This window comes from Myxine glutinosa, chromosome 2 (assembly GCF_964187855.1).
Source record: "Myxine glutinosa chromosome 2, kmMyxGlut1.1, whole genome shotgun sequence".
NCBI classification, from domain to species: Eukaryota; Metazoa; Chordata; class Myxini; order Myxiniformes; family Myxinidae; genus Myxine; species Myxine glutinosa.
Genome location: NC_136262.1, coordinates 140735300 through 140756810, shown reverse-complemented (window position 1 = coordinate 140756810; position 21511 = coordinate 140735300).

Sequence of the window (21511 nt, the reverse complement as noted above, 5' to 3'; positions counted from 1 at the left end):
ACTTGCCTTATTAGTCCCAAACCTGTTTCACCGAAGGGGACTATAGGTTTGCTCTCTGTCATGGATATTTGTATTTAATTAATCGTTCATTTTGTAAAACACACCAATAACTCCATGTCCCCTCCTCTACTTCTTCCTACCCCCATTCCATCACCAACTCCACTCACCCCTCCCCTTCAAACATCCCCCCTCACCCCTCCCCTTCAAATCTCCCTCCTCACCCCTTCCCTTCAAATCTCCCCCTTCTCCTTCAAACCTTCCCCCGAGCCCCTCCCCTTCAAATCTCCCTCCTCCCCTTCAAATTTCCCCCCTCCCCTTCAAACCTCCCCTCACCCCTCCTCTTTAAACCTCCACCTCACCCCTCCCCTTCAAATCTCCTCTCTCACCCCTACTCCTTAAAGTTCCCTCTTAACTCCTCAACAAAGCTGCCTCCTTCCCACTTCCTCTCTCTTCCAACTCTTTCCTCCACCTTCTCCAATCTTCTACTTCCCACTGCCCCACCTCATATTACTCCTCACTGTGCCTCATCCCACCAGGTCTAGCCTTTTGTCCTCCTCATCCTGCCCTCTATCCTAGCTCTTCTGCAATCTCCAACACTGTCAACAGCTCTCAATACCTCCCCCACTCTTCCTCATCTTACCTTCTCCCTCTCCTCTCTTGTATCAGATGTTCCCCCTCCCTCTTCCTTAACGGTATGGACCTCAAACATCCCAAACCTTTGCTCAAAACCTGATTGATCTCTCCATTCAGGTTGCTTCTCACAAACCAGACTTGATATGCTTAACAGAAACTTTCCTCCTTCCTGATGTCCCCGACTCCTTAATATCTCTCCCTCGTTACTCCCTCCTCCGGTATGATAGACCTGAGCCTCGTCCTGGAGGTGGGGTTGCTATCTTTACAAAAAAAACTCTCTTCCTCACTTGCCCTGCACTGCCTTCTCTCCACCCTACTCCAAGGAGTACCTCTGGCTACGGCTTCCTCTCCGCTCCCACCTTTTGTTCATATGTGTGTTGTACCATCCACCAAACAGTGATGACTCCATCTACATCTCGCTGTCTGACAACATGGACCAACTTCTATCCAATCATCCCAACTCTCTCTTCCTCATATGTGGTGATTTCAGTTGTCACCATGCCAGTTGGCTGGGTGTGGGTTCCTCTCTCACCAGCCATGGCTCTTCAGCAAAGGACTTCTGCGACTCATTGGGACTGACACAATCTGTCAATTTCCCGACCCGGATCTCAGTCAACGGAGTATCCTCTCTTCTGGACCTGGTCATGACTAACTTCCATGTAAATGTCTGCTGCTCTTCTTCTGCTCCAATCGGCTCATCTGATCATGTCCTTGTTGAAGTGGACATCTCTGACAATTCTCAGAGAGCCTCCTCAGCGTCGACGAGTCTGGCATTTCACTCAGGCCAACTGGCACGGTCTTCAAGCAGCCATCAATCATCTGGACTGGTCTCCCATCTCGACCGCCTCTGACATCAACTCATCCTGGGAATTCTTTCAAAGTAAATTGCTCTCTCTCTCATGCACAGATTTATCCCATCTCGTCTTCAGTTGTCTTACCCTTCCTCCCATCCATGGTACTCTTGTGGTGAGGAAGTTGCCCTGAAACAACCTGCCTTCTCCTCCTGGAAAGCTAATCCAACGGAAGGCAATCTCAGTTCCTTTCACCAAGCTCGGAACAAGTGTGTGTCTACCCTCAGGAGTGACAGGAAACAAATTATCTCTCTACTATCGAGACTGAACTCTCAAACCTGTCTCCCTCCTCAGGTTAATTCTAAATGGTAATTTTGAAGGGTAATTCTAAAGAGTAAATCAAAAGGGTAAATGTAAAGGGTAATTATGAAGGGTAAATCTTATTGGTAAATCTAAAGGGTAAATCCTGTTGGTAAATCTAAAGGGTAAATCTTGTTGGTAAATCTAAAGGGTAAATCTTATGGTAAATCTAAAGGGTAATTATGAAGGGTAAATCTTATTGGTAAATCTAAAGGGTAAATCTGGTTGGTAAATCTAAAGGGTAAATATGAAGGGTAAATCTTATTGGTAAATCTAAAGGGTAATTATGAAGGGTAAATCTTATTGGTAAATCTAAAGGGTAAATCTGGTTGGTAAATCTAAAGGGTAAATCTTATTGGTAAATCTAAAGGGTAAATCTGGTTGGTAAATCTAAAGGGTAAATCTAAAGGGTAAATCTTATTGGTAAATCTAAAGGGTAATTATGAAGGGTAAATCTTATTGGTAAATCTAAAGGGTAAATCTGGTTGGTAAATCTAAAGGGTAAATCTTATTGGTAAATCTAAAGGGTAAATCTGGTTGGTAAATCTAAAGGGTAATTATGAAGGGTAAATCTTATTGGTAAATCTAAAGGGTAATTATGAAGGGTAATTATGAAGGGTAAATCTTATTGGTAAATCTAAAGGGTAAATCTGGTTGGTAAATCTAAAGGGTACATCTTATTGGTAAATCTAAAGGGTAAATCTTATTGGTAAATCTAAAGGGTAAATCTTATTGGTAAATCTAAAGGGTAAATCTTATTGGTAAATCTAAAGGGTAAATCTTATTGGTAAATCTAAAGGGTAAATCTTATTGGTAAATCTAAAGGGTAAATCTTATTGGTAAATCTAAAGGGTAAATGTAAAGGGTAAATCTTATTGGTAAATCTAAAGGGTAAATCTTATTGGTAAATCTAAAGGGTAAATGTAAAGGGTAAATCTTATTGGTAAATCTAAAGGGTAAATCTAAAGTGTAATTCTAAAGAGTAAATCAAAAGGGTAAATGTAAAGGGTAATTATGAAGGGTAAATCTTATTGGTAAATCTAAAGGGTAAATCTAAAGGGTAAATCTTATTGGTAAATCTAAAGGGTAAATCTTATTAGTTAATCTAAAGGGTAAATGTAAAGGGTAATTATGAAGGGTAAATCTTATTGGTAAATCTAAAGGGTAAATCTTATTAGTAAATCAAAAGGGTAATTCTAAAGGGTAAATCTAAAGAGTAAATCAAAAGGGTAAATGTAAAGGGTAATTATGAAGGGTAAATCTTTTTAGTAAATCTAAAGGGTAAATCTTATTGGTAAATCTAAAGGGTAAATCTTATTGGTAAATCTAAAGGGTAAATCTAAAGGGTAAATCTAAAGAGTAAATGTAAAGGGTAATTATGAAGGGTAAATCTTATTGGTAAATCTAAGGGGTGAATCTTATTGGTAAATCTAAAGGGTAAATCTTATTAGTAAATCTAACGGGTAATTATAAAGGGTAAATCTGAAGAGTAAATCAAAAGGGTAAATGTAAAGGGTAATTATGAAGGGTAAATCTTATTGGTAAATCTAAAGGGTGAATCTTATTGGTAAATCTAAAGGGTAAATCTTATTAGTAAATCTAAAGGGTAATTATAAAGGGTAAATCTAAAGGGTAATTCTAAAGGGTAAATGTAAAGGGTAATTATGAAGGGTAAATCTTATTGGTAAATCTAACGGGTAGATCTTATTGGTAAATCTAAAGGGTAAATCGTATTGGTAAATCTAAAGAGTAAATCAAAAGGGTAAATGTAAAGGGTAATTATGAAGGGTAAATCTTATTGGTAAATCTAAAGGGTAAATCTAATTGGTAAATCTAAAGGGTAAATCTTATTGGTAAATCTAAAGGGTAAATATTATTGGTAAATCTAAAGGGTAAATCTTATTAGTAAATCTAAAGGGTAATTCTAAAGGGTAAATCTAAAGAGTAAATCAAAAGGGTAAATGTAAAGGGTAATTATGAAGGGTAAATCTTATTAGTAAATCTAAAGGGTAAATCTAAAGAGTAATTTGAAAGGCTAATTCTAAAGAGTTCTAAAGGGTAATTCTTGGGGGGGAATGCCAGGGGCATAGAAAAGGCCCCTTTGTATGGTATGTGCCATGTGGCAAACAATAGAAAAAATATGGGGCATTCAAAAAATCTTGGGTGCATTCTGGACTACCCTTGTGTTCTTCGGAGGAACCAAGTAATGCTCGAGAAAAGTTCATATTAAGGGGAACCTGTTTGATTCATACAGCTGCATGAAGAGGTAAATGTATTTTCAATCCAGTGACAGTCGCTTGATTTGAAAGGGACCACTTGATTCATACAGCTGCATGAAGAAATTGGCAATCCAGTTAAAGAATTTGTCTATAATGCCTATAATAATTCATTAATAATATAATAAATAATAATAATTAACAATATAATTTGTTGCCTATAATTTGTACACACATCGCGCTTGTCCAACACTTGTCCCGAAGTTTACATGACCCCCAACATGTTTGGAATTGGTTGGTACATAGTACATACTAACGTTATTATTATTTTTAAACAAATTAATCACACACATGCACATTATCTTTTGTGTTTTCGTTTTCAAGGTACACAAAGAACTTTACGTACTGATGGGTTTAACCTATGCATGTTGGGCACCCCTTTGTATGAACTTTTTTAGAGCATTACTTGGTTCCACCTAAGAACACAAGGGTAGTCCAGCATGCACCCAAGATTTTTTGAATGTCCCTTCTTTTCTATTGTTTGGCATTTTCTACAAGTTATGGAATGTCCCTTCTTTTCTAAAGTTTGCCAAATGGCACATACCATATAATGGGGCCTTCTCTGTGCCCTGGCATTTATTTTTGTAGGGCATTTAAAATTATTAGGGCAATTATTTTTGTCTGCGTGGCAGTCACAACAAAATTGAAAATCATCTCAAACAATGTCAGTTCTTAATGACGTCATAAAGGACACAAACAACAAACACAAATAACATGCAACGTGTTAAATAAGTTGGTGTAATACACACTGCATCAATTGCAGTAAACTTCCGGAATTGATTTTTTTCATACGCCCTTTAAAATCTTTATTTAATTGTCCCCCGTCACACCACGGAGCAAAAGGGGGACTATGGTTTTCCCGTCCGTGCGTGCGTGCGTGCGTACATGTGTGCGTGCATGCATGCATAAGCGAAGGACCGAATTCTAATTTGGTGTGTGGGTGCAACCCACGTCAAAATCCAAGATGGCCACCGCCATGTATTTCTGAACCTTGTGAGCGGAATATCTTGAAAAATAAGCGAAGTACCAACTTCTAATCTGGTGTGTGAGTGTACCTAGGCATAAGGAATAAGGCTATTGAAAATTGGATCGCCACGTCAAAATCCAAGATTGCCGCCACCATATATATGTCTGAACCTTGTGAGCGAAATATCTTGGAAAAAGAAACGAACTACTAACTTCTAATCTGGTGTGTGGGTGTATCTATGCATAAGGAAGAATGCTATTGAAAATTAGGTCGCCACGTCAAAATCCAAGATGGCTGCCTTGCGTCTTCCACTTTGTCAACTCACATCACTTCACCGACGGGGGACCTAGGCGTAACGCTTGTTTAAGTTGAATCATAAACTTGAACATGGCATGGGGTAAGGTGTTCTATGCACTCTCTAGTTAATCCAATTTTAAATTCAGTTTACTACTCTACCAGCCATTCTGCAAAGCCTCATCCTAGCTGACACTACCAGCCTTCTATGTAGTACCTTGTCAAATCAAATAACTGACCAAAGAAATGCCTTCTGGGAAAAATAATAATTCCTGAATAAAAATATGATTGTGAAATGAATGACAAATGTGCATGTTAATGGAATGTTTCCGTTTCATTTAACATGTGCAGTATCACATTGTGTGTCATTGACAACCATTTTATATTGAGATTGTTTTCGTACACTGGAAATGGTCACGTTTAGCTCACCTGAGCGCAAGTTTTGATTTAACGTCCCCTCGTTTATTTACTGGTGAATGATAACTACACCCTCTAGTGCACTGGTTCCCAACCTGTAGTATGCGTACCACTAGTGGTACGCAAGGGCCTTCCAGGTGGTTTGCGACTCAACCTTTAAAAAAAATGATTTGGCCTGATAATTTTTTTATTTCTGATTTCTGATATATTTCATGATTTCCGATGTGCTGTGAGAAAAGTTATGCCCGGCATCGACCAGCTGGTGGAGAAGAAACAGATGCAGCCCTCGCATTAAATTGAAATAAGCCTGATATCTTATCGAATTGAGTTTTTCTGGAACCAGGTGGTACGCGGATTGAGTTTTTCTGGAACCAGGTGGTACGCGGCGATGGTACGGGACCTCCAAGTGGTCTAGTGTCTCTAGTGTCTAGTGCGTAACATTGAACGAGGATTGAGTAACCTCCATCTTAACTCTTCCAAGTCCATCATACATTCGAGTGATTAATTTTGCACTTTACTTCATTTTCATGAATAGGATTTTATTCCATACTAGCAAAAGTACCCGGCGTTATGGGGCAAGGCAGAGTCGCCATGTGCCAGGAATATGAGGAGAGGGGGTGGGAGGGAGTAGGAGAGAGGAGGGAGGAGAGAGAAGGGAGGTGAGAGAAGGGAGGCGAGAGAAGGGAGGCGAGAGAAGGGAGGGGGAGGGGAAGGGTGGGGGGAAGAGAAGAGAGGGAAAAGAGGATGGAGGAGAGGGAGAGGGGTGGATGAGGGGGAGGGAAGGGGAGAGAATGTGGGGAAGTGAAGAGTAAGGGTGAAGGAGGAGGAAGGAATGTGGAGGATAGGAGTGGTGAGGGAGGGGGGCAAGTGAGGTTGTTGGAGGGGGAAAGAGGAGTGACAAATAATGCTGCGTTGTTCGGATTGTTTTGGATGACAAATAATGCTGCGTTGTTATGATTGTTTTGGATGACAAATAATGCTGCGTTGTTATGATTGTTTCGGATGACAAATAATGCTGCTTTGTTCAGATTGTTTCGAACTGACAAACAATGCTGCGTTGTTTAGATTGTTTTGGATCGACAAATAATGCTGCGTTGTTCGGATTGTTTCGGACTGACAAATAATGCTGCGTTGCTCGGATTGTTTCGGATCGACAAATAATGCTGTGTTGTTCGGATTGTTTCGGACCGACAAATAATGCTGCGTTGTTCCGATTGTTTCAGACCGACAAATAATGCTGCGTTGTTCAGATTGTTTCGGACCAACAAATAACGCTGCATTGTTCAGATTGTTTCGGACCGACAAATAATGCTGCGTTGTTCAGATTGTTTCGGACCGACAAATAATGCTGCGTTGTTCCGATTGTTTTGGACCAATAAATAATGCTGCGTTGTTCAGATTGTTTCGGACCGACAAATAATGCTGCGTTGTTCCAATTGTTTCAGACCGACAAATATTGCTGCGTTGTTCGGATTATTTCAGACCGACAAATAATGCTGCGTTGTTCCCATTGTTTCGGACCAACAAATAATGCTGCATTGTTCCGATTGCTTCGGACCGACAACTAATGCTGCGTTGTTCAGATTGTTTCGGACCAACAAATAATGCTGCGTTGTTCCGATTGTTTTGGACCAATAAATAATGCTGCGTTGTTCAGATTGTTTCGGACCGACAAATAATGCTGCGTTGTTCCGATTGCTTCAGACCGACAAATATTGCTGCGTTGTTCGGATTATTTCAGACCGACAAATAATGCTGCGTTGTTCGGATTGCTTCGGATCGACAATGAATGCTGCGTTGTTCAGATTGTTTTGGAACAATTAATAATGCTGCGTTGTTCCGATTGTTTCAGACCGACAAATAATGCTGCGTTGTTCGGATTGTTTCGGGCCGACAAATAATGCTGCGTTGTTCCGATTGTTTCAGACCGACAAATAATGCTGTGTTGTTCCGATTGTTTCAGACCGACAAATAATGCTGCGTTGTTCGGATTGTTTCGGACCGACAAATAATGCTGCGTTGTTCGGATTGTTTCGGACTGACAAATAATGCTGCTTTGTTCGGATTGTTTCGGACTGACAAATAATGCTGCGTTGTTCGGATTGTTTCGGACCGATAAATAACGCTGCTCTGCTCGGATTGTTTTGGACTTACAAATAATGCTGCGTTGTTCCGATTGTTTCAGACCGACAAATAATGCTGCGTTGTTCGGATTGTTTCGGACCGATAAATAACGCTGCTCTGCTCGAATTGTTTTGGACTTACAAATAACGCTGCTTTGTTCAGATTGTTTCAGCCTGACAAATAATGCTGCGTTGTTCAGATTGTTTCAGACCGACAAATAATGCTGTGTTGTTCAGATTGTTTCAGACCGACAAATAATGCTGCGTTGTTCGGATTGTTTCGGACCGATAAATAACGCTGCTTGCTCGGATTGTTTTGGACTTACAAATAACGCTGCTTTGTTCAGATTGCTTCAGACCGACAAATAATGCTGCATTGTTCGGATTGTTTCGGACTGCCAAATCATGCTGCTTTGTTCAGATTGTTTCAGACCAACAAATAATGCTACGTTGTTTAGATTGTTTCAGACCGACAAATAATGCTGCGTTGTTCGGATTGTTTCGGACGACAAATAACACTGCCTCGTTTGAATTGTTTCGGACTGACAAATAATGCTGCGTTGTTTGGATTGTGTCGGACCGATAAATAACGCTGCCTTGCTCGGATTGTTTTGGACTTACAAATAACGCTGCTTTGTTCAGATTGTTTCAGACCGACAAATAATGCTGCGTTGTTCAGATTGTTTCGGATGAACAAATAATGCTGCTTTGTTCAGATTGTTTCAGACCGATTAATAATGCTACGTTGTTCGGATTGTTTCGGACTGACAAATAATGCTGCTTTGTTCGGATTGTTTCAGACTGACAAATAATGCTGCTTACCTTTTGAGAAGACTATGAACAAAATCCCACCGAATCTTGTTTCTCACAGTCTGAGAGTCCTTTAGGTGCTTTTTTGCAAACTCCAAGCGGGCTTTCATGTGTCTTTCACTGGGGAGAGGCTTCCGTCTGGCCACCCTGCCATAAATCCCAGATCGTTGGGGTGTTGCAGTGATGGTTGTCCTTCTGGAAGTTTCTCCCATCTCCACACAGGATCTCTGGAGCTCAGCCAGAGTGACGATCGGGTTCTTGGTCACCTCGCTTATCAAGGCCCTTCTCCCCCGATTGCTCAGTTTGGCCGGGCGGCCAGCTCTAGGAAGAGTCCTGGTTGTTCCAAACTTCTTCCCTTTAAGAATTATGGAGGCCACTGTGCTCTTGGGAACCTTCAATGCAGCAAAAATTTTAACTCAACTTGACTATGTCCAGCTGAGGTTTTGTCGACACCCAGTGTCCGTCATCCGTGGTCCGTCTGTCGTCTGTCTGTCTGTCTGTCTGTCGTCTGTAAACAATTTGATGTCTATGCTCTAAAAGTCACAAATATTGATGAAATTTGATGAAACTTGTTATGCAACATCTTTAAGACATAAACTAGTTTGGGTTTGCATTTGGGCGTTGCACGCCCAAAAATGGGCACGGCAGGGCGGCCATATTGAAAAATCAATTTTTGTCAATCTGGTACTTCCTAATGTAGCTAGAAGGCTGAAACCTGGTGTGTAGACAGTATGTAACAAACCTCAACACATATATTACTGGTTTTTGACGATGTCCGAAAAATGACCTCGTCGTGACCCATGACATGACTTGACCCATAAACATCAGTTTGGACGACGTCCAAGCGTTTGTGGTTCTATTATGCATATTCTAACCATATTGATATAGACCAGTTGAGTTCAGGTTCCCTGGAACCTCTAGTTTTTGTAGGCTTCCCCAGAACTGTACCTCGACACAATCCTGTCTCTGAGCTCTGCAGGCAGTTCCTTCGACCTCATGGCTTGGTTTTTTCTCTGATATGCATTGTCAGCTGTGAGACCTTATATAGACAGGTGTTTGCCTTTCTAAATCATGTCCAATCAATTGAATTTACCACAGGTGGACTCCAATCAAGGTGTAGAAACGTCTCAAAGATGATCAAGAGAAATGGGAGGCAGCTGAGCTAAATTTCAAGTGTCATAACAAAGGGTCTGAATACTTATGTCAATGTGATATTTCAGTTTTTCTTTTTAATAAATTTGCAAAACTTTCTAAAATCCTGTTTTCTCTTTGTCATTATGGGGTATTGAGTGTAGATTGATGAGGGAAAAAATGAATTTAAACGATTTGCACATAAGGCTGAAACATAACAAAATGTGAAAAAAGTGAAGGGGTCTGAATACTTTCTGAATGCACTGTATACAGTCGTGGCCAAAAATATTGGCAACCTTGCACTTTTTTCAAATAATGCACCATTTCTCCCAGAGAATTGTTGGAATTTAAAAATTAAATTTTGGTTTCCACACAGGGATTTCTTTGGTTTTCAGTGGAACAAAACAAAAAAGCTGAAAAAATTACTAAATCTTTGCTTATTCCACACATAAATCCTAAAATGGCCCGGACAATATTATTGGCACCTTTCAGAAGTTGTTAGAAATAATTAGCTTTCAAGCAGGTGATTCTCCTTTATTTTGGAATTGAACTCACCTGTGGTGATTTGCAGGTGCCTGCAATATAAAATCACTCATTCACCCAGTTTGAATAGAGAAAAGGAGTCATTCTGCTGTTTTGTGTCACTGTGTTTACCGCAATGAGCATGGGGAAAAGAAAGAAAACCAGAGAATTGTCTGAGGAGGTCAGACACAAGATTGTAGCTAAGAATGGACAATCTCAAGGCTACAAGTCTATCTCCAGAGACCTTGATGTTCCTGTGTACACTGAACGCAAAGTTATCAGGAAGTGTAAGGCCCATGGCACTGTAGTGGTCCAGTGGAATCCCGACTGACCGTGTTTTGCAGTGTATACAACGTTTTATTGCAATTTCTGTAACTCATATGTATACTGATCTTAAAACAAGAGGGTGCCACTTTGGCACCTTTGGGGAATTTCTTTTATTGCCATTTGAAAAAGGGAACGTTTTCGAGCGATTATCGACATTTTGTCGACTCGTCTAAAATATATTTTTATGAATTAGTAGTATCTATGTCCAAATTAGCGAGACTATTTACAGCCTGTTAACATTTATTACATAGAAATTTATGATAAAATCATCCAGGGGCAGAATAATGCACTTTCTATCACATTTTGTTGTGGATGGCAAATAATATCGGTTTAACCTCAGAATATGCGCCAGTAGATAATAAACAACTTGCATATATATATTTACTTTCCATATATATTTCAGATGCTTAATTCACGGTACACCCATGATGACAATTGGTGAAAATACATAGATTACAGACCCATTGAAATAAACATGAATGTATACTCCTGTAACATAAAACGCAATAGTTTATGTGTGATAATTTTGAACCATTTGTTGTTTTGACCATATCATATATTTATTCTTCTGTCTCTTTCTTGTTCCAGACTGACTTGAAACATGCATCCAATGAAGCAGAGGGGTGTCTCTTCAACTGTGGAAAATCAAAAGAAAATCTTATCTCTGCCAAGCCCCAGCGCCTGCGTACTATCATAGACAGTAGCAAAATCCGTGGTGATGGGTTGCACGTCCAACTAGAGCATAGACTAGCTGATGATCCAAACACTGCACTCTTATGTCACAAAAGTTGTCTTTCGACATATACGTCAAAGACCCACATCAAAAGATTTGTGGAGGCAAATAGCAACGAAAGCAGTGGAACACCCCCTCCAAAAAGAACACGTCCATCAGAAATTGCCCAGTTTGATTTCTTGACACACTGCTTATTTTGTGGTGAGGTGTGTGAACCAGCCCCCGACCCACGTCATCCTCATAGATGGAAAAGAGTAGTCCATTGCAGAACTGCTGAAAGGGGGCCTGGCATGAAGAGCTTCAAAGATTCCATTCTGGAAGTATGTTCCATTCGAGAGGATGAAATTGCCCAGCAGGTCAGGATACGGGTGCAAGGAGCTGTCGGCGACCTTCATGCAGCAGATGCACAGTACCACAAGGAGTGCATGACAAAGTTCATGGGTCCGAGAGGGAGGATGTATGCCCATCGGAAGTCGGAGCATCACACAGATGAATGTGCAGATCCTACCTTTGTAGAGGTCATCCATGAACTCAGCAATGACCCAACACGGATCTGGAACTCTGTTGAAGTATACAACCTATATGTATCTCTTCAGGAAATTCAGCTGAAACGACGCACATTGATTGAACATCTTTCAACACATTTTGGGTCAGACCTTGTAGTCCTCTCCGGAGTTGGGGTTGCAAGCATTCTTGTGTTCCGGAGGAAAGCTTCTCATCTCCTCAAGATAATACCCGACGATGATGACCAAGATGATTTGGACATCCGCAAAGTCGCAGCAAGAATAACAAAGGAGACAAAACAACTTGTTCCTGACTTGAACAGTTATGCGACAGAAATAAGTGCTGACATCATTCGTGATGATTGTAGTCCGACCTTGCTTCATCTCCTCTCACAGATTTCACCAAAATTAGGAGACACCTTGCAGGCTTCTCTCATCGGCAACGTCATCACCAGCACCGTGAATCATCGAGCAACAACCTTGCAAGTATCTCTAGGTCTTTTGATGAAGGACAAGAGCCTGATTGACAAGTGTTATGGTTTTGGAATCACCTCTGCTCTTATGACGAGGTGATAAGGTTCAAGGCTTCTGCTGCCCAGGCTGTAACCCAGAAAATCAACCTTCGGGGGTATTCGACAATGAGACCGGTCTCATGCAAGCTGTGGCTGACAACTTCGATGCCACCATATCTTCTCCTCGTGGTTTGAGATCAACACATTCTCTTGCCCTTCTCCTCACCCAGGTCCGAACAGATGAGAGTCTTTCATCAGCTGGAAATGAAAAGATTTGGCGTATCAAGAAAGAAGAGATGAAAAATGAAGTATCTCCAGCAATCCCCATCCAGCGCTTTACTGGACCAAGGAAACCCCCAATGCCAGTGCAAGAAGCAACACAAACAGTACCATCTCTCAAGATGCTTGCTTCTCAACAGATATCACTGGCAAGGGCAAGAGCTGTTGATTATGACTTCCTGCAAAAGGTCATCCAGGAGAAAGACTTACCAGAGTACAACGGCTTTAACATCCGGGCCTCAGGAGAACAAGGACAGTCCATTCATCCAGCGACCAAAGCCATCTATTTGCCGTTGATTGACATGGTTCCATCAGAACCGGATACCATCATGACAGCGATGAACGAAGCACAGAAACTGACTCTTAGTACAGGCCAAGCCTTCACGTTATTCATCAACGATCAGCAGCTCTATCGTGTTGCTGTACATGTGCTGTGGGTATACCCAGAGAAGTTCCCGAATTTCATTCCACACCTGGGTGGCATGCATACGTTAATGAGCTTCGTCGGTGCTGTGGGGACTCTCATGTGCAACAGTGGCTTGGAAGAAATCTTGCAATCTGCCTTCGGAGGAGTCCCAAAAATGCTGTCCGGAAAAAAGTTCCCGCAAAATGTCCGAGCGTTGCGAGTGGTGGTGGAAGAGTTGTTGAGAGAGACATTATCAAACGATGAGGGTCAAGACGACCCAATGGAGCGACTGGACACACAAGCAGCACTCAGCACAACAACAAAACTTTGGGTCGACAATCTGATCAAGCCGGTGCTCATCATGATGATTTTCGTACGGGCAGAACGTGAAGGGGACTGGCCTTTGCACATGTGGGCAGTTCAACAGATGATCCCCTACTTCTTTGCTTCTGGACATACAAACTATGCCAGGTATGGGCTCTACTACCTGCGGTCTAAGGAGCGACTTCCTGATGACATCTTGGAGGACTTCTTTCGGGGATAACATGTCATGCGTCACTCCCGTGGGCTATGGAATGGAATATGGTCAGACATGTTCATCGAAACTACCTTTATGCGGTATGGTAAAGGCCCGGGTGGACTGATTGGGATCACACTGAAACCAGCCACTGTGACGAGATGGGCACTGAGCCTGCACATCTGCAGCACACTGCTGAAAGGCTTGTCGCTGATGACAGAACAGGGAGGTCAGGATGCTGTGACGAGCCACAAAGAAGAGAATCCAGGCAGAATAGCCAAAGATGCCGAGGACAGATGTAAAATCCAAACCAAGTTGAGTGCTTCGATTGATCCACTGAAACCTGAAAGCTATCCTGATTGTCTTGTCAATATCATGACAGGACAGATCGCCTCCGATAAAGTGAATGTAGCAGAATCACTTGTCATTGGCAACAAACAGATGCAGGAATTTGAATCTACTTGGCCAGGAGGGTTCCACAGTGTTATTCCGAACAAAGTTGTTTCGATGGCTGTGAGCAAGAAGCACATAAAAGTGGATGGTTTCCCTGTCTATGACACTGAGCTCATATACACAAGGGTGATGTGCCTCCAACAGTCCAGGGAAATAGACATGAAGGATGTACTGTCGTACGAACTGTCACCAGTCCCTTCCTCAATGTTTGAAGATAATGGTGACATGAGGATCACGACAACAAAATCCACACTCAAGTAAAAACTACAAGTTGAACGATCGAGTGGACTAGTATGTAGTCCACAGGTAACAATCTTTGATGGTTGTGCACTACTATGGGTTGTACAGTGGTCAGCCAGTGGAACAGTACAAGACTTTGCCAACAACTTCTCCAAGAACATTATCAACCGACTGCTGATGACTGAAGTCCATCTGATTTTTGACCGGTAGGCCTACTATGACGAAAGTGTCAAAAACGTGGCAAGGCTAAGCCGTGCTGGCAAGGATGCAAGTAGGCGACACCAGCTTTCACCAGAAACACCACTGCCACCACAGAAAGTGACGCTAACAGTAACAGCAAACAAGGTCCAGCTCATTGACATCTTGTGTGAAGACTTGTCGACTTGTGAAGACGCACGATGCCATCGCATATTTCAATTTTGTATCAAATATTACGATGTTTTTGTGTGGGAAAATGTATATTGTGTTCGAAAGAAGGGTATATTGGTTCAAAACTTAATGAAAATAACACAATATGATATAGTATAGGTCAAATAAACGTGTTGTGTGCACAGTACTTGTGTGTGTTCAATATCAGAGGATTTAATACTGTCCGAAAAGTAGGCATATTGTGATTAACGATTCATTTTTTTTAATGTGTATAAAAAAATTTCCCCAAGGGTGCGACTTTGGCACCCTCTTGATTTATTATCAGTAGATATCAAACACCTAGAAACAACAATAAAACATTGTATATACCAAAAAACACACCTCAGCCCAATATCATACTTTTTCCACTGGCTAGCCAATCTCCCTGGACGTGGCCACAAGAGAAAACCTGATCGACGATTGCAGCGAAGGATTGTTTGAATGGTAGAGAAAGCACCTCGATCAACTGCCAAACAGATTCAAGCTGACCCTCAGACACAAGGTATGACAGTTTCAACTCGCACCATCCGTCGCCAACTCAATGAAAGGGGATTCTATGGAGGACCTCACTGCTGAGAGAGAGACATAAGAAAGACCAACTGGAGTTTTCCAAAACACACCCGAACAAGCCAAAATCCTTCTGGGAGAATGTCCTATGGACAGATGAGACCAAATTAGAGCTTTTGGGTAAAGCACATCATCTCTATGTTTACAGAAAACAAAATGAAGCCTTCAAAGAAAAGAACACCTTCCCTACAGTCAAACATGGAGGAGGTTCAGTGATGTTTTGGGGTTACTGTGCTGCCTCTGGTACTGGGTGCCTTGAATGTGTGCATGGAATCATTAAATCAGGAGATTACAAAGGCATTTTGGAGCACAATGTTCAACCCAGTGACAGAAAGCTGGGTCTCCGTCGAAGGTCACGGGTCTTGCAGCAGGACAATGACCCCAAACACACTTCAAAAAGCACCCAGGAATGGTTCAAGACAAAACGCTGGACTGTTCTGAAGTGGCCAGCAATGAGTCCAGATCTAAATCCCATTGAACACCTGTGGGGAAATCTGAAAACAGCAGTTGGGAGAAGGCACCGTTCAAATCTGGAAGAACTGGAGCAGTTTGCACAAGAATAGTGGGGCAAACTCCCAGTAGAGAGGTGTAGGAAGCTCATTCATGGCTATAGGGAAACGCTTGACTGCAGTTATTTTGTCCAAAGGCTGTGCTATTAAAAATGAAGTCGAGGGAGTCAATAATTTTGTCAATGCCATTTCTTTTTATTTTCTGATTTAAAAGAATATATTAAGTTCTGAATCAAAAACAAAGGTTCTGTAATATTAACAGTGAAATAAAGAATTGTGGAGACCAAATACCTTCAACTTATTTTTCGAGAAAATTGTGCGTTATTTGAAAGAGTGCAAGGGTGCCAATATTTTTGGCCGCGACTGTATATACGAGTAAAAAACAACAACAACAACAATATATATATATATATATATATATATATATATATATATATATATATATATATATATACATATATATATATATATCAATGTACTGTATATATACAGGGGATTATTTTATTCCAGAACCCTAAATAATTCCTACACATGAAAAACTTTATCAGTTAGGAATCTAATATTTTGCCTAAATGTAGAGTCGTATTACAGAAAGACATGACAGGATCCACATAATTGATTACCTTAAATAAAGTAGTGAAAGTGTCCACCACCATGTTGCAGTCACAAATTCATTCTTCACAGCATGCTCTCCGACAGAGTGGAGCATTTCTTGGGGAATATTGTTGATTGTGTCACTGATTATTGTTTTTAATTCGACAAGAGTGCGTGGATTTGTAGCGCACACTATATCCTTCACATATCCCCACACCAATTAATCTGGTGATGCAAGATCCAAGGATCGAGGTGGCTATAATGACTTGGACACTACACGGTCACCAAAGAGTTGTCCAAGTTCGGTCATGCTGTATCGCAAACTGTGACTCCTGGTGCCATCTTGTTGAAACCATCATTCGTTGATTTCATCATCTGTAAGGTGCCCCAGAAACTCGTGGATTATGTTGATGTAACATTCTGAGTTTACAGTTTCGGACAAGAAAATTGGGCCAATAATTGTTTGCCAACTTACAGAACTGTACTTACATCTGGTTTCAGACCAGTTCTCTCTAATCTGGACATGCTGCTTCAGCTGTCTCAACAATGGATGGAGGTCCTCAATGCCAAGCAGGAAATCAGAGCTGTCTCCCTTGACATATCACGTGCCTTCGATACGGTCTGGCACCCCGCTCTGCTCACCAAACTCTCCTCCTATGGTATCCATGGAAATCTCCACGCATGGCTGGCGGACTTCCTCTCTAATCGCAGTCAACGTGTGGCCCTGAATGGATTTCTCTCATCTCCTCTTCCTGTTCAGGCTGGAGTTCCCCAAGGCAGTGTTCTGGGCCCTGTGCTTTTTCTGGTCTTCATCAATGATCTCTCCGACTCTCTTGAAAATCCTCTCTATCTCTTTGCTGATGACTCCACTCTCTGCCACTCCATTCCTCATCCCTCAGATCGGCAGCCTGCAGCCTCCTCACTCTCTGCAGACCAGGACAAAATCACAGACTGGGCAAACAAGTGGAACATGTCTTTCAATCCTGACAAATCTCACACTCTGACGATGTCTCTCCAAAAAGACCGACTGGACAACCCTCCCATCCACTTTCTGAATAATCCTCTCCAAAAAGTTCTGTCACTCAAGCTTTTGGGTCTCACTATCTGCCATGATCTTTCCTGGGAAAACCACATTTCCAAGCTGGCCTCCAAAGCCAGTCGCCGACTGGGCATCCTCCATCATGCGAAGTCCTTCCTTGGCACACCTGAGCTCCTCACCACATACAAGACTTTCATCTGCAGCTCAATGGAGTACTGCTCTCCCCTCTGGGCTGGTGCTCCTGCCTCACACCTAGCTCGTCTTCACGCTGTTTAAACCAAAGCGTTCAGAATCATTGTAATCTCCCGCGATGAAGCTAACTCCGAGGGCCTTTCACTTAATCACCGCAGGCATGTTGGTGGTCTTTCCGTGTTCTACCGACTCCTCTCCGGCCTTGCTCCTCCAGCTCTCTCTGGGCTCTGTCCCCCAAATATTCCTACAGGTCGCACAAGATCTGCCTGCAACCCTCTTATGGTGAAACTGCCAAACTCAAGACTCTCTGCTCACCTTCACTCCTTCATTCCTCTTTTCTCCCACCTCTGGAACAAACTCCCTCACTCTCTTCAATCCCACTCCTCACTCCAGGTCTTTAAAACAGCTGTTCACCACCATCTCTAATCTTCCCCCATCAAAAACCTTGATCTTTTCTACCCCCGCTAATTTCATCCCAATTCCACTTTTTTGAAATACCAACTTCTTTCCTGGAATTCCTTGGTGTCCTTGTGTTTTATACCTCTCCCACCCCCCCTCCCCCTTCCCACACCTCCTCCCCCCAAGCCCTCTCCCTCCCACACTTCTCCCGATGTCTCTGCTCTCAAATGTTGTGTTTGTGTGCTTCCCCTTCTCTCCCCATCTTGTCTACCTCTCCCTCTTTTTATATATTTTGTTTGTCTGTTTTTGTTTGTCTGTTTGATTTTTTTTTTTGTGATAAATGTTAGCTCTTTCACGAGCCTCGATTCTGTATACAAAAAAAAGAAAGGAAAAAAAAGAACACCAAACACCAATTTTCGTGGAATGCAATGGCCGTTCGTGGAATGCAATGGCCGTTCGTGCATTGCATAATGTTGTTCACTTGGCTATAAACGAGTGTTTTGTGAATTACATGCCGAGAAAGATGAAACGATGCTTCCTCTGGAAAATACATTACATCCAAAACATTGTCTTGTTCTCCAATTCTCTCATTCTAACAACTCTGGAGCCACTCACAGTCGGCTACACGTTTCTCTTTATCTGGCTCCAGTAACTGATGCACTGCATGAATTTTGTCGGGATAAAGTTTGAGTGTCTTCACCACATTCCATGCACTGGAATATAAACAGTCAGCTTGTTGTGCTAAATGTCTCAGAAATTTATTTGCCTTGCTTCCATTCGTTCCCGCACTTTATCCACTTTCTCCGGTGGAACAACACTTGGCTGGTGCATGTGCTTTTTAACTTTCACACACCCTGTTTCTCTAATCTCCCTCACCAGTTTCAAAAACACTCATTTTTAACTTTCACACACCCTGTTTCTCTAATCAACCTCACCAGTTTCTATAACACTCATTTTTAACTTTCACACACCCTGGTTCTCTAATCTCCCTCACCAGTTTCTATAACAATCATTTTTATCTTTCACACACCCTGTTTCTCTAATCTGATTCACCAGTTTCTATAACACTCATTTTAACTTTCACACACCTGTTTCTCTAATCTCCCTCGCCAGTTTCTATAACACTCATTTTAACTTTCACACACCCTGTTTCTCTAATCTCCCTCGCCAGTTTCTATAACACTCATTTTAACTTTCACACACCTGTTTCTCTAATCTCCCTCACCAGTATCTATAACAATCATTTTTAACTTTCACACACCCTGTTTCTCTAATCTCCCTCACCAGTTTCTATAACAATCATTTTTAACTTTCACACACCCTGTTTCTCTAATCTCCCTCACCAGTTTCTATAACAATCATTTTTAACTTTCACACACCCTGTTTCTCTAATCTGATTCACCAGTTTCTATAACAATCATTTTAAACTTTCACACACCCTGTTTCTCTAATCTCCCTCGCCAGTTTCTATAACACTCATTTTAACTTTCACACACCCTGTTTCTCTAATCTCCCTAACCAGTTTCTATAACAATCATTTTTATCTTTCACACACCCTGTTTCTCTAATCTGATTCACCAGTTTCTATAACACTCATTTTTAACTTTCACACACCCTGTTTCTCTAATCTCCCTCACCAGTTTCTATAACAATCATTTTTAACTTTCACACACCTTGTTTCTCTAATCTCCCTCACCAGTTTCTATAACAATCATTTTTAACTTTCACACACCCTGTTTCTCTAATCTCCCTCACCAGTTTCTATAACACTCATTTTTAACTTTCACACACCCTGTTTATCTAATCTGATTCACCAGTTTCCATAACACTCATTTTTAACTTTCACACACCCTGTTTCTCTAATCTGCTTCACCAGTTTCTATAACAATCATTTTTAACTTTCACACCCTGTTTCTCTAATCTGATTCACCAGTTTCTATAACAATCATTTTTAACTTTCACACACCCTGTTTCTCTAATCTGCTTCACCAGTTTCTATAACAATCATTTTAAACTTTCACACACCCTGTTTCTCTAATGTGCTTCACCAGTTTCTATAACAATCATTTTTAACTTTCACACACCCTGTTTCTCTAATCTGCTTCACCAGTTTCGAAAACAATCATTTTAAACTTTCACACACCCCGTTTCTCTAATGTGCTTCACCAGTTTCTATAACAATCATTTTTAACTTTCACACACCCTGTTTCTCTAACCTGCTTCACCAGTTTCCATAACACTCATTTTTAACTTTCACACACCCTGTTTCTCTAATCTGCTTCACCAGTTTCTATAACAATGATTTTTAACTTTCACACACCCTGTTTCGCTAATCTCCCTCACCAGTTTCTATAACAAGCATTTTAAACTTTCACACACCCTGTTTCTCTAATCTGCTTCACCAGTTTCCATAACACTCATTTTTAACTTTCACACAACCCGTTTCTCTAAACTGCTTCACCAGTTTCTATAACAATCATTTTTAACTTTCAAACACCCTGTTTCTCTGATCTGATTCACCAGTTTCTATAACAATCATTTTTATCTTTCACACACCCTGTTTCTCTAATCTGATTCACCAGTTTCTATAACAATCATTTTTATCTTTCACACACCATGTTTCTCTAAACTGATTCACCAGTTTCTATAACAATCATTTTTAACTTTCACACACCCTGTTTCTCTAAACTGATTCACCAGTTTCTATAACAATCATTTTTAACTTTCACACACCCTGTTTCTCTAATCTGATTCACCAGTTTCTATAACAATCATTTTTATCTTTCACACACCCTGTTTCTCTAAACTGATTCACCAGTTTCTATAACAATCATTTTTAACTTTCACACACCCTTTTTCTCTAATCTGATTCACCAGTTTCTATAACAATCATTTTTATCTTTCACACACCCTGTTTCTCTAATCTGATTCACCAGTTTCTATAACAATCATTTTAAACTTTCACACACCCTGTTTCTCTAATCTCCCTCACCAGTTTCTATAACAATCATTTTTAACTTTCACACACCCTGTTTCTCCAATCTGATTCACCAGTTTCGATAACAATCATTTTTAACTTTCACACACCCTGTTTCTCTAATCTGCTTCACCAGTTTCTATAACAATCATTTTTAACTTTCACACACCCTGTTTCTCGAATCTTCTTCACCAGTTTCTATAACAATCATTTTTAACTTTCACACACCCTGTTTCTCTAATCTGATTCACCAGTTTCTATAACACTCATTTTTAACTTTCACAAACCCTGTTTCTCTAATCTGCCTCACCAGTTTCTATAACAATCATTTTTAACTTTCACACACCTGTTTCTCTAATCGGCTTCACCAGTTTCTACAACAATCATTTTAAACTTTCACACACCCTGTTTCTCTAATCTGCTTAACCAGTTTCTATAACACTCATTTTTAACTTTCACACACCCTGTTTCTCTAATCTCCCTCACCAGTTTCTATAACAATCATTTTTAACTTTCACACACCCTGTTTCTC